The sequence below is a fragment of the Podarcis liolepis genome, assembly GCF_965112155.1.
Source record: "Podarcis liolepis genome assembly, chromosome: 9".
Taxonomy (NCBI): Eukaryota; Metazoa; Chordata; class Lepidosauria; order Squamata; family Lacertidae; genus Podarcis; species Podarcis liolepis.
In genome coordinates this window covers 52,676,231-52,690,736 of record NC_139564.1, presented here as the reverse complement: position 1 = coordinate 52,690,736, position 14,506 = coordinate 52,676,231, and the positions used below count along the sequence as shown (strand labels likewise).

The 14,506-nt window shown below is 40.2% G+C and overlaps 2 long non-coding RNA genes across 2 annotated transcripts; both read left to right on the top strand.

Annotated features, from left to right (window-relative positions):
- The first annotated feature begins 1,835 nt into the window (after positions 1 to 1,835).
- LOC310686441 lies at positions 1,836 to 4,679 on the top strand. Its single transcript, XR_014515919.1, has 3 exons — positions 1,836 to 1,917; positions 3,810 to 3,968; positions 4,538 to 4,679. It is a non-coding gene; the product is annotated as an uncharacterized lncRNA (long non-coding RNA).
- Positions 4,680 to 8,040: 3,361 nt separating this feature from the next.
- Positions 8,041 to 14,226, top strand: LOC310686434. Its single transcript, XR_014515909.1, has 3 exons — positions 8,041 to 8,271; positions 12,364 to 12,528; positions 12,772 to 14,226. It is a non-coding gene; the product is annotated as an uncharacterized lncRNA (long non-coding RNA).
- The last annotated feature ends 280 nt before the right edge of the window (positions 14,227 to 14,506 follow it).

Genomic DNA, 14,506 nt, shown 5'->3' with positions numbered 1-14,506 from the left:
CAGCCGTCCATGTGATAGCAGCAGCTGCCAATTAGAGATGTCAGCTCTTGGCAAGGTTTCACAGTGTGTTGGGCTTTCCATAAAGAGTGAAAGGATTTTGATAGGACTCCTTGTATGAGCCAAGAACTGGCATATTTCTTGGGGTGGGGGGATCCTTAGGAGGAAATCCTTACTTGCTTACAGCATCATCCTAACCATGTCTACTTAGATGTAACCTCTATTAAAGTCAATGAGGCTTATTCCCAGATAGGGATGGGTTAATCTGCCAATTATGTTTTGCATTTTTCCAGTCTTATGCTCAGTTCTCCAAATTTCCACATCAGTTGACACAGTGCTTTTTTATTTTTTAAAGGCACTGGTACTCACCATGATGTTGCAGTAAGTGGACTTTTAACATTTGGGGGGAAAGTGCTGGTAATGCATAACCTTAAGTTCCCCTAGGGGGGGGGAAGCACTGTGTTCTTTGTTTTTTTAAGTGCTCATGAAATCTCATTAGCATATTAGTGTGGATTTCTCCTAATAGACACAGGTTTGCATGCAATTTTGCTTAATATACACATTTTTGCAAACATAATGCATGTTCGTATATTCATATGAATGTATATTTGACTATATGAACCTGCATATTAATTTTTATTTATATTCTTCCCTACTAGATGCATTGCTGACACATAACTGGAGAACTACATCACGACATTTTAATAAGTGAAACTTCCAAAGGAGGGATGTGTTTCAGAAAGTGGGAATTACGTCAGTTCACCTTTAAATGTGAACTGAATCAAATGTGAGAGTGAATCTCTTTTAAAAACGAGCAGAATGTATCTCTTGCATTCATGTCACTGTCTAGACCTGTGTTTCTTCATATTGCTCATGAGCTACATACACCATGTGGATAATTAGGACATGAGCAATCTCCTGAGATTTTTTTAAAAATGGGATCAGTCTCTCTAATTTCCTTGAATGGAGAAAGAATATGCTACCACATGCCCAGTGCAACATCCATAATTAAAAAGAGCCTGACCCATCAAAATACAAAGCGAAAATTAAGTTTTGGAGATTTCACCTTTGAGAACAGCCATTGCATTAGCTGGGAGATTCTTACAGAGAGAACTTTCTTCTCCATCTTGAAATAAAACTATGTAGAGATGATCTGTGAAGCAATATTTTAGCATTCTGCATGGTTTGATATTCCATCCATAAAGCAGAACTAGGATCAGAAGCTAAAGGTATATTATGGAGGGAATGAGGTAGAGAGCAAGGCTTTTGTACCATCCTAAGTTAAACAACATGAGAGGAAATCCAAGAGTGGATGTCAGTGAAGAGTCCTTCATTTTAAGAATAAAACTGACTGCATAGGATCTTCAATTGGGTTCTTAAATGGAAATCCTTTAGTTGTATTCCATTTTATTTAAGGTGAGGTTTCACCAGTAGTAGATGGCATGGTGGGGTGGTGCCACTCTTCTGACCTGCAAAACACTGAATCGCTGCAGGGGAGGCGAGGAGAGGCAGCAGGGAGGTTGATTCAATGAAATTGGAGAAGCAGGAGCACCAGACCAAGCTTCCTGTTGCCTCTGAGGCCAGGTGAGCACTGATGCCCCACCACACTAGGTTTAACCACTTCTAGCACATTAATAGGGAGTTATTGACCAATCAATGTACCAGAATAAATGTTGAGGTTAGAAAATGTAAGAATGAAATTGCTTGGCTTATATTTCCTGGGGAAGCGCAGTTACCAGTCTTCAGCATCCACGTTTGAAAGTTGAAACTAGTAATTGTGATGAGTTGCAGGCCTATGACCTGGATCACTCTCTTATTAAAGGTCTGGCTGCTCAAATTCCCAGAAGTCTACTCCAAGAGAAACCCCCGTTTTAGGATTCTGGCTCAATGCTGACCATGAATAGTTCCAGGCTTCCTGTGGTATGTCCTAGAGTTGTCATATATTCCTTTGATAGTGGCTATATTGAGATGTATCTTCTGTTATGTGAAATGACTGCATATTTGGCCATTCTTTATACATGCATCCTCCAGTTTTCTATCTCCTACTCTAGCACTTAAATTCCCATTCACTTTGTAAATAGACCACCTGATTTTGATCTTGTCCTGCTTCTAGACAATTTGGTGTGATCCCAGTTTGTCCCCCCAAACTTGGCTTGGGGACTCTTAGGATAAAATCTCAAATACTGACTTAGATTCAGCTATTGGATTGCTCGATCCCACCTAAACTTATGCAATGAACCTAATTTTGCAAGTGCTTTACTTTGATTTCTGACTTGGTATGCCACAAACTTTTTAAACTTCAAAATAAGAACATCCAGTTACTTCTCTCTTTAAATATTCTATTAAAAACTGTTAAAAGTGTTCTTGTTCTTTCTCTGAAGAAAAAGCAGCTCAGATTTATTCAGTTTAAAAAGTTGAAGCTTTGTTTCATCCCTGATTCAAAGAGAAAGTGAGATCAATTTCACCCACACACATATGGAACGAAGAGAGAAGACATTGGCTTTTAGTGAGCAGCAGTTTTATTGAAGTTTATAGCACTTTGCAGTGGGTTATTGTTTCAGTGCAACTATCTTCCTCCAGTGTGGTGCCCTCCTGGCCAAAGGTAGGCAACCTTTTCCTGTTGCCTCTGTAAAATGTTATGAAATGGGTAGGCTATTTTGGAAACGTACTTTGACACTTTTCATTACTGGTATGATCATCACTTGAAATGGTGGTAGGAGGCTACACACACCAAACTCCAAGTCATTAGCAGCAGTAGCACTTTAACCCCTACTACATCAGAAGAGACCCTAATCTCTCACTGTTTAACCCATCCTGCCAAGTACTGACCTCAGCAACATACAGGCACAAGTCAACCCTCAGGCCCAGGACAATGCAGGACATCTCTTCTGGTTCCAGGTCCTTATCTCAGAGCATATTTTATGCTGTGGTGATACAGTTCTGACTAACTGTATTATAGATAAAAGTCTATGAAAAAAGACATATATTGTGCATAAAATATTAAGCAGTTTATAAATGTTTTAAAGAAATAAAAGAAAGCAGCATATATTTCTGCAGCATAATTTTAGAAGTATTAATAAATAAGTATAAGTATGTGCACAACTATGGGTTTGTGCTTGTATATGATATTCTTTAGAAAATGACAAAACTCTGTTTATATAAAGAATGCTGCTCTCTGCTGCAAGGTCCCAAAAGGGATCCAGATGGGAATGCTTTTGTGGAGGGACAGGAAATGGGGCAAGAAGTACTCTCAAGAATAACTGGTAATTGCTAGAAGGAGGGAGAAGTGGGCAGAAGCTAGAAATGCCTTGTCCCTTTCTTATTTTTAGTGAAACCATTAAATGAAAGCCTCACATCTCATTGATATCAAGGAGTGATTCAGGAAGAAGAAGAAAATTCACACGAATTGAGGTTTTAAGAAAAAAATCATCCCTATGTAAGGGAGATGCTGCTGTGGGTTGTGGGGGGAAGGAAAAAACCGAGGAGAGGATTTGAAGAGTGGGAAGAAGAGAGAAGGAATCAAAGTCAAGGGGAACAAGCCTGAAGTTGAAATCTTGGCTCTTAGATAATGGGTAAATTCTGAAGTGCTTTATCTTCAAGTTGCATCATTACTGGAACTGCCATAAGGAAAAGGCAGGGATATCAGGATGACAGATCTTTTCTTCCCTCAGGCCAGAAAGGAGAACATTCTGCTTCACAAGACCCAGATGAACTTTTTTTCCCCAGCTGCTGCAGCAGACGTTTCCTTATCTTTCTGTTTAGAACTGAATCTCTTCTAATTGGTTAATGTGCTAACTTTGCTTTTTCTTCAGGTGGACACCATCCTGTTGAGTCTAAACTTCTCTTGATTCTGAGGAGAAAACACAACACAGAACAAGGATCTTTGAAGCTGAAGTAAAATTTGGACTTGGGAACCTATGCATTTGGGTTGAGGAATAAATTCATTTTGACGAAACAGCAGAAAAAAGCAGGTGATTTAATCTTATCACTGAAAATTCCAATCTACTTCATTTTCAAATGCCCCAACTGTTTCTGTTTTGAGGAACTGACATGGACACATCCAAATTTGATGGGGACATTGGCAAAGTGCCATCTCCTCTTACATCAGTGATGGGGAACATCTGGCCTATGGTCCTTTCCATTTGGCATGCTGGACCAAGCCATGTCTATCTGCTTTGACTAAGAATGTCAGAGTGCTCAGACAGGAAATGGGAACAAGAGCAGAAATATTTGCTTATGTCTGTAACAAAATATCAATCCTACAAATGCATTGATAGTCACTTGTTTTCTGTCTATAAATGATACATAGTTGATGCCTGTATTTTTCCCTTCCGCATTGAAATGAATGGCCTTGGCATTGAAATGAAAAGGTGTGGAATAATAGAATGATAACTTAATTAACTATGTAAAATTCCACCAGAGCAAAGAGCAAGCCACGCACATCTGAAAACATCTGCATGGTTACTAAGATATCATCTAGTGTACAATCGGACAATTATTCCTTCAAAGTATAACATCATTTTTGCTTTTCTGTTAGCAGATCAGGTTATGACTTAGATGCTTCATTACGGCTGCCATTTGCAGTTTCCATTCTACTTTCTTCAATGTTTGCTAACCCAGCTGTAAATGTTCCTGCATGTTTGGAGCTGCAGTCTTTTCCAACAAGACCCATTGCGGGGTTTCTACATATGTGTCTTAAAGAAATGAAATGGTTAGCTTACTGGCACATGGCTGAACAGTAAAGGAATGTATGTAACAAGTGGAGCAGAGCTCTCAGCACTGTGTAATTGTATATGTGTACACATGCACAAGGAGATTGTGGGGATGAGACAAGAGGGAGAAAAATTCCAACCCCAGTACATTTGGGAAACTTTCTTCAATGACGCCACTCTGTGTACTTTGGATTTGGAGCATGCCTATGTTCAGGGTAGGAGACCACTGCTTCCCCTTTACTTTAACTTTCTGACTTTGCATTTCCACATGGAGAATACTCTTTAACAATGCAGCAAAGGTAATGCAATTCCCATTTTTCCTTTTGCAAAAATAAAAAAAAATCATCTCCTACTGACAGTTTGGCAAATGATTTTGCCATTCAATTGCTCCAACACGGAGAGAAGAACCAGAATTAGCAAGGAAAACGAGAGAGGCTTTCCCAACTGAGAAACAGTTTTTGTATGCATGTGTGTTTACAGAAAACAAGTTAGTAATGAATGAGTGTTTGAACAAACTGACAGCAAAGACTTGCTAGAGGAGAAGCCATAAGACAACTGCACTGTCTGCATCCATTGGGTTGGAGGGCTTTGCTAGATCTATGAGCATATGGCTTTCCCTTTAGGGAGAAAACAATCTTGTTTATGTCATTCAAGATTCACTAAATGAAGGTGCAGAGCCAGTAAAGCTTTGGCAAGCAACTTGATTTCTCAAAGCATGGGGGGACATCTGGAACTGATAGTTCCTCTGTTTATTTTGCATGAACCACACTAATACCAACCCATTTTGTAAACCTTTCAACAACCCTGAGAGCCATCCAACTTATAATAAAGAGAACTGTTCTGTCATTACTGAAGTATAAACACGAGCTGAGCAAATCTTAATTAACAAGAAGATACACGCTCGCCTGCTTTGTTCGCCTTCCTCTTCGGCGTGTCTCATCGAACAGATTTCTCCATGCAGTTCCTTTGCATTTGACCTTGACTTTGAACTATACTATGGATGTTATCAAATGGAAATATTCTCCAGTAACCCGATACATCTTCAGAAGATTCTTTCGTAGCAGACAATGCCAGGATGTAAACATAATTTAAACCTTGGGACATATTTTCCCAGGGACTTTAAGCAGGTTAAGAAGAAGGTTGTTATTATAGCCATTTATCTACAAGAGATTGCAAGGCAACTGTGTGTGTGTAGATATAGATAGATAAACATACAGTGGTACCTCGGGTTACCAACGCTTCAGGTTACAGACGCTTCAGGTTACAGACTCCGCTAACCCAGAAATAGTACCTCGGGTTAAGAACTTTGCTTCAGGATGAGAACAGAAATTGCACGGCGGTGGCACGGCAGCAGCCGGAGGTCCCATTAGCTAAAGTTGTACCTCAGGTTAAGAACAGTTTCAGGTTAAGAACGGACCTCCAGAACGAATTAAGTTCTTAACCCGAGGTGCCAATGTATATAGATACAAACACAGAGAGAAATCTTTAGCTTCTGTGTTGCCAATAGTGGTGATATTGTCAAACTTAATATGCAGTAGGCATGCTCATGTCACGAAACGTGTCAGTATTGCCAACCAGCATACCCTCATACCAAAGTTCTCTGGTTCAGATTTCAGTCTGAACTAGGGAAGAAAAAACACTTCTGGCCCCCACTGATCTATTCCCTCACTCCCCAGGTGGCTGTTGAAGCAGCAATGACAGTAGTGGGGAGGAGTCAGGGTTCAGCCATAATTAGGAGTGTTGGGAATGTCCTCTGTCTCAAATCCTGGAGAATGACTGACACTTATTCTAGACAATACAGAGCCAGATAGACCAATGATCAGACTCAGTATAACACTACTTCCTATGTTCCCATGGAGAGGGCAGTGATAAGGAGGTTATACTGGGCCATTAGCAGTTATCCAGCTATATTATCTGACACCACAAGGACAACATACGGACAAGTTCAGGAAAGCATCAGTCCATGGAATTCAAGTATGATGATACTGATGAGAATTGGGTTTCCTAAGGTTTCCATTCCTCATCGTCCATGAGTTTTAAGGAGCATGAGGTTGGTTGGTTTGGCTCTACCAATAGCTTCCTTTCCATTTCATTCATTTCTGGCTCAGTGGCTTTACAAGGCTAACATGTTTGGATCCTCCAAGTCTGACAGATCCAATCCATGCCTTTCCAATGAGAAAGACAGAATGGCTTCAAAGAGGCATCAAAAGATAGATGAGTAATTTAGTATGTGGATGTGGGTGGGTGCAGTTTATCTCCATGTTCAGCTAATCCCTGTCCATACTGGTGGGTTTCCCATTTTGATATAGTGTTAAAATATCCCCCACTTTGGAGGAAATGGCATGTATTAAGTACCTGCTTCTAGAGAAGTTATTTTTACACTTTAGAAAAGTAAAAAGTTTCAGTAGCCCTCTGCTCGCATTTACAGATAGATACATAACAAATGGGTTGCCAGTTAATCATGACAGTTCTGCAGAGGAAAAATAGGTACTTGAAAGCAGGAGCTGGCAGAACCTTATTTCACACTCCAGTCACCAGGCAACTGCATAGCCCTCTAACACAGAAATCTCAACTTGCGCTGCTCAGATTCAAAAAAACACATGTCCCTAACCGGTGAGTTAAAGAACCACTTCCATCAGCTAATCCACCAGAGAGAAGAGCTATATATGAGATGTCTTGACATGTGTATATTACAGTAAAAGGTAATGGTGCTCATACATACATCACATAACTGTCAGGGTTTTTTTTTTCCCTCTCTCTCCATGAGACAGACCCAATGATTAAAAAGAAGAACATCCTTTTCTATCCTCACAAAATTTTCATTTATAGCAGTTATGAAAGACTTCCTTCTCATCCCCTCCATATAAATTCACTCTCTCTTCTGCATTCAGTAAATCGCTGAAGCAAAATAAATGGAAAGTTGTCCCCAGACACCCTCCACCGTCTTCCTTATAGTCAATGCACATTATTTTCGATTTGGGGTTGCCGCAATGAAAAATAGGGAGAGGAGAAACTTTGTATCTTTAAACTGTTCTCTGAGAAACAAAAATTATAAGGAGTACTTGTGGCGATTGACAGTTTCTCCACAAGCATGAATGTTGGTGGAATGAGCTGCATGCTATATTTTTGTATTCTGCTGATCTTCTCTTTGCTAGAGTGTTTACACTTGAAGAGCAGTTGGAGGCTCTCGTCTTGTTGGTAGATGGAGGGGGGCAGAGTGTCCTCTCCTCTCGCTTCTGCAGTTCCAGGGCAACAGGACAGCTGGAGCTGAGTGTTCTTTCTGGCAAGGAAGGAGAATCAACATCTATGGTGCTGCTCTTTCTTGGTGTGTTTTGCTTGGGGCTGGAGACACATCTGTGTAACTGCTGCATTTTATATGTTCAACATGCACATGGAGATTTATCGTGGGTTCCAAATGCCTGAATAAGGCTTTCATGGATTGAGCATCAAGTCACTCCTGTGTCCACCTGACACCCCCTGTGCCATCTGATTTGCACAATGTCCAGCCTGGTGAAGAATGCTGGAGGCCTTATAAGTCTGCTTGCTAACTTCCGATATATTGGTTAGTTTTAACAAAAGTATCACAAATCATGGATTTGGGATATAAAGGACTGTACTCACCATTCCCAGAGTTCTACAATTCTACCTTGTCCTATAGGTAAAGGTAAAGGGACCCCTGACCATTAGGTCCAGTCATGACCGACTCTGGGGTTGCTGCACTCATCTTGCTTTATTGGCCGAGGGAGCCGGCATACAGCTTCCAGGTCATGTGGCCAGCATGACTAAGCCGCTTCTGGCGAACCAGAGCAGCGCACGGAAATGCCATTTACCTTCCCACCGGAGTGGTACCTACTTATCTACTTGCACTTTGACGTGCTTTCGAACTGCTAGGTGGGCAGGAGCAGGGACCTGAGCAACGGGAGCTCACCCCATCGCGGGGATTCGAACTGCCGACCTTCTGATCGGCAGGTCCTAGGCTCTGTGGTTTAACCCACAGCGCCACCCGCGTCCCTACCTTGTCCTATAAGTAGGGCTAAAAAGCAGCATAAGAAACATCAGTATGAAATTTCCTCATAATTTTTCAGGAGAAGCAAACAATTTTCCCAGAGGTTGGAAGTGTTAATTATATGTGGAGGTTTTAAACCTGCATGCTCTCTCTCCTCCTCCTTCATCCTCGTCCTGAGGGCCTAAGGGGATGTGTTGGTGAAGCTTGACTGTTTTGACACACCAACTGCTTTTGGGCAAGGCTCTCTGGCTCTTCCCCCTCCCCACAAACCCAGATGTCTGCATAAATGCATCACTTCTTCCAGTGTGTTAGAGAAAAAAGATTCTGGTCGACACACTGGAAATGCAGGCATCTGTCTCCTTCTGCAAATTGCAAAACAGCCCATAACAGACAACTTACCTGACAGACAGGCCATATTTGTTTTGTTTTGTTTGTTTTCCCCTGATACCTGACTGGTTTCAAACACCTCACTTTCCTTCGTTTTCACTTTGGCGTGCAGGAGCCATTAGGAAGCAACTCCACTTCTGAACATTTCTAGACACAGCACAACCTAAATTGGCATTGTATAAATATTTTAACCACATTATTTCCTACCCTTGAGTGCCAATCTGGCATATGTCTAGGGTTTACGTAATACAAAGATTTAGGCAACCTTCGGAAAATATTGTCCACTTTGCTCTCTAAGCAGATGCTTCGTGATCACAAAAGCATTTAAGTCTACATCTGCCATTAAGTCAGGTATACAGAGGAGATTATCTACCATTTCAATGCACTGATTATTTAGATGAGTAGCACACTCGTTTGACAGATGCTGGCTTGTTGATTTCTTTCCACTTCAAAAGTTTGTTGAGTGACTTGAAAGAAGATGTGAAACACTGGGAAATTTGGGAAGACGTAGGTAAATTCTCCTTGGTTCCTCCTCAGTTCCTCATATATCTGCATTTAGAAAGAACCCTTAAATTGACTGTGTAGCTAGTGTAGCATGGGGACTAAGATACTAAGTTTCAAATCAGGAAGACTGGTTCAAAGCCTAATAATAATAATAATAATAATAATAATAATAATAATAATAATAGCAACAGCAACAACAATTTATTATTTATATGCTGCCCATCTTTCTGCTTGCCCAAGCTAAATGTGAACAGAACAAATTTCTCCTCCAGCCCTACATCAGCTCCAGAAAGTCTGGCTAATGGTCTGGGATTATGGAAACTGGAGTGCCAAAACATCTGGAGGGCCACAGGCTCCCCACCCTGGTGTAGTTTTTATATAAAAAAAGTTAATTAATACATATTTAATTTATATGCCGAAATGTTTTGTAAAAATCCAAGTGGTTTGATCTAAAATGTGCTGGCAGAGGCATTAAATTCCTTTAGAACATCTATTGCTAATGTCTGGATTGTAAGCATAAGGGGGTGGGATCTATCTCCTGATTTCTAGTATTCTAGTTTGAACAATCCCTGAAATGATAGTCTTGTGACAAAAGAAGAAGACCTGTCCTAAATCCCAGGTGTCTAAGGCAAGGTTATGGTTACTCAGTGATGAGGTGCAGATGGTTAGAGGCGCTGTTTATTTTCACTGAACCCTGGTATTCAGAACAGGTAAGCCTTGGCGAATCCTGTTTCAAATTAATTCCTGTCTTTGTAGTTTTAATTGCTGCATTGTAAAAATGGCAGAAAGTTAGGTTGGAAAAGTTTCCCCACCCACACTCTAGATCTATGAGCAGGCTATGCAGATCCAGGAATGAGTGTGGGAGAGAATCAGTGAATTTCTGCATGAATAAAGTAAATAAAGTGCCTCCTTGTGAAATGGCGTGGTCCCTGCGTGAAACCACTCCTCAAGAAATTGTCTATGGATATCGTGTTCAATAATTTTTCCTTCCTGCTTGAATACAGCTGTTAAACTAAATTCTCCCTCCCCATTCCCCACCCCCACAAATTGATCAGTTCATATCCCTTTTCTCTAAAATGGTGTTTTAGCTCCTTACTCTTCAATTTCTGTAACACTCTTTAAATGAGGTCATATATTGCTGTACTTTTTTATGTCTCAGTCTGCCAAGCGTCGATTCAATATTTTTCTAACGGAATTCACACAGATCAATTAAGCCAGAGTACTTGGGTTTAAGCCAGCTAAAATCAATGAGACCATATCAACTTAGAAGTCAAGGATTTTACTAGAACTGCTCCTTGGATTTTAGGGATAGCCATGTTTTCTCCAATAGATGTAATGAGATCAAAACAAAAATAATTTTAATCCCTAACCAAGCCACTTACTTCTACTTCAGGTACAGAATCACTTTACCAAGGATGCTATCAGTTGCCTACAATACCCTCTTGTCCAGTTATTTTACCTAGATTTCTGATTAAAAGACACAACATCTGCACAGGGAATAAAATTGCAATATTTGCATTTCCAGGAGAACTTCCCAATACACTGTTGCCTTCCTTTAAAAAGAACACACAAGCCTAGTGAACTACCAACTGTGCCAGGGGTTCAGTTCCTAGTATCTCCAGAAAGAGATACTAGAGACAGAGTCACTACGGAGCTAGATTGACCAATTATCTGACTTAAGGCAGTTTACCATTTCCCAAATTATACATCATGAGATCTATATTATTATTATTCACATTTATATCCCACCCTTCTTCCAAGAAGTGGCATACATGGGTTACCTCCATTCCATCCTGCCAAAAAATACTGCAAGGTACCTAGGGATATACAGTTGTGTCTCAGTCTGTTCCAAAATTCACCCTTAGAGGTTAGGCAGAGATCTCCCCATGAGGTGAACCACGACGAGAAGCCAACTTTCTCCAGTCCAAGTCCCAAACTCTAACCAAACCTTCCCAACCCTAGTAACTTCTAGATGATTTGGATTACAGTTCCCATCAACACCAGCCAATAAGGCCATGAGGGCTGGGCGTTATGGGAGGTGTAGTCCAATTTTTTTCAAACGACGTCTTGTTAGTGAAGGCTGCCATGAGCACACTGGCTTTCTGATGCAGTTAAGTGCAAGGAATAGTTCTTTTGGCTCCTTGAGCTTCCCAGCTGTCTTTGACTCAAGCATCTTAGCAAGGATTCAGCAATTGGATGCTAGGGATAGCCTGGTAAAAAAGTCCAGGTTAAAGCTCCTTGTCTGTGTTTGAAACCCGCTCATTGAATCTGTTGGCTTTCCCTTTGGTAGAATCTACACACATATAAAAAAGTTGGGGAAATGCTTTTTTAAAAAATGTTTTGAAAAATACCTTGAATTTGGCATAGCTCACCATCGGCCTCTAGTGTCACATTTGTATATTTCACTTAAAACATTTTATTTGCAGCTGTATAACTGGGTCCTTTGTCTTGCTGTGCCCTTCTCTGAAGTCTGATGTTTGACGGTATATTTTTTAGCTCTCCTCTTCTGCAACCTGTGGCACTAGTGCAGTTCCATTGGGTACCATGACATATTTATTTGCTTCATTAGCCACAGAGTACACGTAATGTAGCAGGAATTCTTCAAGGGAAATGAAAATGCTCCAATTACGATGAAGAAGCTCTTACTGTCTCTGCAGTTCTTTCTGTTTTAGAACTCCTGTGTTTCTGCACTTTGGTTATAGATTGCTCTCTCTGCTGCCACTGTACACATTTCATATTCATTCCTATCTGTTACAGAGCCTAACGTATGGTACCCGCCCTCAGGTTAACAGTTACAATATGTACACACAGAAACAGAATGACAGAAAAGCAAGCTGTTAGCATAGCCTTTGCTGCCTAACCTGTCACCTGGAGATGTGCATATTTCTGAAACAAGCAAATTAAATGGGATACAATCAGGAAGTATTTATCCAGCTTTTACCAGGGTCCGATTTAATTGGCTAATTAGGCCTGGGGGAGAAGGGGAAAAAAGATAATAGCCTTTCTTCTGTTTGAATGCTGCAGAAACTAATCTTTAACTGTAGATAATCCTGATATGCATGGAGAGGGGAGTTCTGAGCTCTTGGCTGTTTGCAGAAAGAGGGGGTGTAGATTAGGTACATACCATATTCAAACTGTAATGTGCCATTCAAATTATTTCCTCAGGCAATCAAAAGATCCCACATCCTGAGGGAAAGAAGAAACAAAAGATCAACTCGACTGACCGCGATGCCACATCCGGAGGATTGCTTCACAATCTATTGCTTGTTAACATGCCAAAGAAAATAATTTAAAGGCTTACCAGAAATCCAGGGAAGTGTTTAGTCATAAAAATGATTCAGTGCCACCTTTAATAATGCAAATCCTGTCTCAAGCATTCAAACCTAAATGATATCTGTGACTAACACTTGTTCCATGTCCCTAACAATTTTTTTTTAATTATCTTCCTTGTAGCTTCCCATTTAATATTCCTCTAAAATGTGTTTTTTCTTCTTCTTCTTCCCTTCTTACTTTGTTAAATACAAGATGTAGCAGAGGGACAGTTTTCTGATGTTTCCCGCATTGACATTTGGAGCTTCCACAGCAGATGACAACCACTTTACTTCTCTTGTCAACCAACTGACAATTTCCTTTGTAAATATTCTGCAATTTTCTGGAATGTTTCAAGAGGTATTTTTGTTTGGTTTTGTTTTTGTTTCAGTGGGCTGCTTAGAAAGACAGATTGGCCCATTTTCCAATCTTCCAAAGGCAATAACTGATGACTGAGCATGTAATAGAGAACCATTTCCAAAATGTCTGTTTCTCTTTTAAATGTCCTTTTAACACTCACCTTTGTTACAATGTTAACTGAACCAGATAGTGGTTTGGTAACCAACATGATCCAAGATAGGGCTCATTAGTTTCCTCATTTTTCTTTCAGTTTCACTTTGTATTTTTCTTCCTCATTATGGTATCTCTACTTCAACTGTGCACTTTAGGAGACAGTCATTATTTTTGGTACAAGCACAAACCTGAATGACTTTCAAGATGACATTTGTTCTTTGCAGTTGCTGACCTGGATTTGTTGCTAGAATAGAAAAACGATGTGGCACAACACTCAGAAACAAACTAAACTTTCCAAATTACAAATCCCTCCAGCTTTTCTTATTTGCTTGACATCAGTCAATCAACCAGGGATGTATGCAATGTCTAGGGCAGCTTTGCAACCCAATGCCTAAGGAAAATGACCGTGTATTAGCTCCCTGTGTACCACAGCAAAGATTGAGTGGGCAAAGACTGAATGATCATCAGATTAATCTGCTGAAAGACTACCCCGCTTCAGACTTCTGGTGGGAGTTGTTTCTCTTATAATAGGTTGGGAACCTTCAAACTTGCAGTGTTCCATAAGTAGTCTGAACTTGTACAGTTCAGCAACAGAAATATTGTTGATCCAAAAGAGAGGCAGAGATGGTTCTATACAAAATTTGTTAAGATTCCTGCTCCGTGTTTGCAGTCATGAGATTGTTGTCTATCACATGACGGTGTATGTTTTCATTCCACAGTGTGGGAAGTGATGGAGACAGGATGTTTTGGTATTACTGTGTTCCGTGAAGTGGGACTATTGTCCTTTGGTTTTTTTTTTTTTTTTTAAAGATATTTATTAAGATTTTCAAAATATTACAAAATAGAAAAAGAAAAATACAAAATAAAAATAGTTAAAAACAATTCAGTCTTTCAGTGACTTATCTTTCATTTGCTTATTTCCCGGACCTCCTCCCGCCTCCCCTTTCTGTATTCCAGTTCAGTTTGTTAGTTCAGCAAATCCCTCCCCTCTTTGTTTATCCTGGTCTTCAATCTTAAGATATTGTAGCATTGGGTTTTTACCTATTAATAGTTCATTTTCTCATAATCCCTTATAACA